The sequence below is a fragment of the Mandrillus leucophaeus genome, unplaced genomic scaffold, assembly GCF_000951045.1.
Source record: "Mandrillus leucophaeus isolate KB7577 unplaced genomic scaffold, Mleu.le_1.0 Scaffold51, whole genome shotgun sequence".
Taxonomy (NCBI): Eukaryota; Metazoa; Chordata; class Mammalia; order Primates; family Cercopithecidae; genus Mandrillus; species Mandrillus leucophaeus.
Window position 1 is genome coordinate 5,277,321 of NW_012105475.1, and position 3,008 is coordinate 5,280,328.

Consider the following 3,008-nt stretch of genomic DNA (forward strand, 5'->3'; position numbering starts at 1 on the left):
AAACCCTTTTCTGCCACAAGACATTCTAGATGTCAAATTGTCTAATATACATTCTAAGGCGGGGTAGATGTGCCCATGGCAGAAAATTTGGCCCAAGAGGGATGTGGAGAAATAGACAAGTCCATTTGTATAATGGACTCTGCTTTCAAAAGAAGGGGTAGAAAAGACCAACTACTGAGGTGGGGAGAGGCTGAGAGAGAATGAAGTGGAAAAGGGAAAGAACAATCCTTGTTCTTGTTCTGTGGCCCGTGTAACCTGTCTCCCTCACTAGCCCAGCTAGCCTGAGAATTCAGTGGAAATAGGAACCTAGACTGGTGATGTTTAAAAAGGAGAAAGGGGCTGGGCGTGGTGGCTCAGGCCTGTAATCCCAGCACTTTGGGAGGTGGAGGCAGGCGGATCACTTGAAGTCAGGAGTTCGCCACTAGCCTAACCAACATGGTGAAACCCCATCTCTACTAAAAATACAACAAAGTAGCTGGGCATGGTGGCAGGTGCCTGTAATCCCAGCTACTCGAGAGGTTGAGGCAGGAGAATCACTTGAACCTGGGAAGCGGAGGTTGCAGTGAGCCGAGATTGTGCCATTGCACTCCAGCCTGGGTGACAGAGCGAGACTCCGGCTCAAAAAGAAAGAGACAGGGGGTGTTGTCGACTCTAAAAAGGTTTAATAAGTACTCGAATAATGATCTAATTTAATAGACTCCATTAAATTCATGGTTTTTTTATTTAATTGAATAAAAAAATTAGAAAGGGAACCTTATTCCTTTTGAGTTGGAAAGCATATAGATGTTTAGAACCCCTACAATGCGTTAATTTGCACAATGGAAAGACCTATTTCATAATAGAGAATATTAATATGTAATTTACAGGCTCCTTGAGCAAGGTGATTAAATAAAAGTAATATGTTAAAAACTCAAATAAATTTTAAAGATGTCTAATACTTTTTAATATCATATATACATACATGTACATATGGTCCCCAACTTACAATGGTTCGACTTACAATTTTTCGAACTTATGATGGGTTAACTGTGACATAACCCTATCCTAAGTCAAGGAATATCTTATGGTTAAAAGTTTGGAAAATACAGAAAGAAGTTTTTTTAAAAATCATGTTTAATCTTAAAACCCAAAGGTAACCTTTACTACTATTGTGGTGTATCTAATGATACTTTAAAAGCCAAATATGTTCAGGATATTATGTTGTTTAAGATTGTAACAATTTCTTGGCCGGCCGCTCACGCATGTAATCCCAGCACTTTGGGAGGCTGAGGTGGGAGGATCATGAGGTCAGGAGTTCGAGAGCAGCCTGACCAATATGGTGAAACCCTGTCTCTACTAAAAATACAAAAATTAACCAGGCGTGGTGGCACATGCCTGTAATCCCAGCTACTCAGGAGGTTGAGGCAGCAGAATTGCTTGAACTCAGGAAGTAGAGGTTGCAGTGAGCAAAGATCACACCACTGCACTCCAGCCTAGATGACAGAAAAGATTGTAACAATTCCATTCTCCCTTTTCTCTGAACAGCAAAATTTGTTGCAAGTTGCTCATTGTTAGATTGAGGGGACAAAGCCAAGGGAGGGACAGGAGTTTCCACTGACTATGCTTTTTGTTCTTTCTGTTGATATAAATTACTCCAGCGGTCTTCACTGTGGGAAGTTAAGGGCACAAGAGCTATTACTTGGTAGTAAACGAATTATAATCTGATTTTTCTGAACATCCTTTATAGCAGGGGTCCCCCAACCCCTGGGCCATGGACCCGTACCAGCCTGTGGCCTCTCAGGAAGGGAGCTGTAAGTAGGCGATGAGCGGCAGGTGAGCAAGCATGACTGCCTGAGCCCCGCCTCCTGTCAGATCAGCAGAGGCATTCGATTCTCACAGGAGCACGAACCCTGTTGTGAACTGTGCATGCAAAGGGTCTAGGTTGAACGCTCCTTAGGAGAATAATGCCTGATGATCATCCCCAAACCATACCCCCTGCCCCACCATCTTTGGAAAAATTGTCTTCCACGAATCTAGTCCCTTGTACCAAAAGGCTGGGGACCACTGTTTTATAGAAGAATTTTGTTAGAACCCAGAGATTATCTTGGGGCCTTTATTTACACATTACTCAACTGAGGCCTAGACAGCATAAATGACTTGCTCAAAATCTCTAGCTAGTGTTGTAGAATTTACTGACATATTGATTTCTGTCCGTCCTGTATCTTCCAATTTCCAACTCTAAGCCATTAGCCACACTTTAAAAATTTCCTTCCCTTAGGGCTTTAGTGAGATAAAATGCAGAAGCATAGGAATCAAAAGCTCTTGTTTTATATAAGAAAATTTGTAATTTGGCCCTGGTGGGGTAGGAGGACTGACTTTAGTCCGAGAAGGAAAAGGGAATGAGGGGAGGGATGGAGGAAAGGGAGAATGATTTCCTAAATGGGGAAGGAACTAGAAAGGCCACTCTGAGAGGGAAAAGGATTCCCGGGGTTTGGAAGGAGAAGCCACTTTCCCAATTTAAATGCTAATTAGTTAATTAACCCACCAATGGGAGAGAGCCAATGCCACTTAAAAAAAAAGATTTCACTTGTCTAAACACTGATTTACAGAATGAAAAGGTTTCTTTCATGGTTGGAGGCGGGGATTCTTTTTTTTTTTGCGGTAAGAAGGAAAGAGTTGCCCTAATTTGCTCAAGGTTTTTCTTTTGCGCACAGTAGTGTTTGGTCATTAATCATTTAAAAAAAAAAAAAAAAAAACACAAGAACGAAAGTTTGTAAACCGGGCCGGGGGCGGTGGTTCATGCCTGTAATCCTAGCACTTTGGGAGGCCGAGGTGGGCGGATCACAAGGTCAGGAGTTAGAAACCAGCCTGGCCAATATGGTGAAACCTCGTTTCTACTAAAAATACAAAAAAATTAGCCAGGCGTGGTGGCGCACACCTGTAATCCCAGCTACTCGGGAGGCTGAGGAAGGAGAATTAATTGCTTGAACGCGAGAGGTGGAGGTTGCAGTGAGCCGAGATTGCACCAC

General features: G+C 42.8%; 1 protein-coding gene across 1 annotated transcript in view; it reads right to left on the reverse strand.

Annotated features, from left to right (window-relative positions):
• Positions 1–3,008, reverse strand: part of CLUL1 (clusterin-like 1 (retinal)) — a 50,117-nt gene that overhangs the window by 20,167 nt on the left and 26,942 nt on the right. The window lies entirely within an intron of this gene.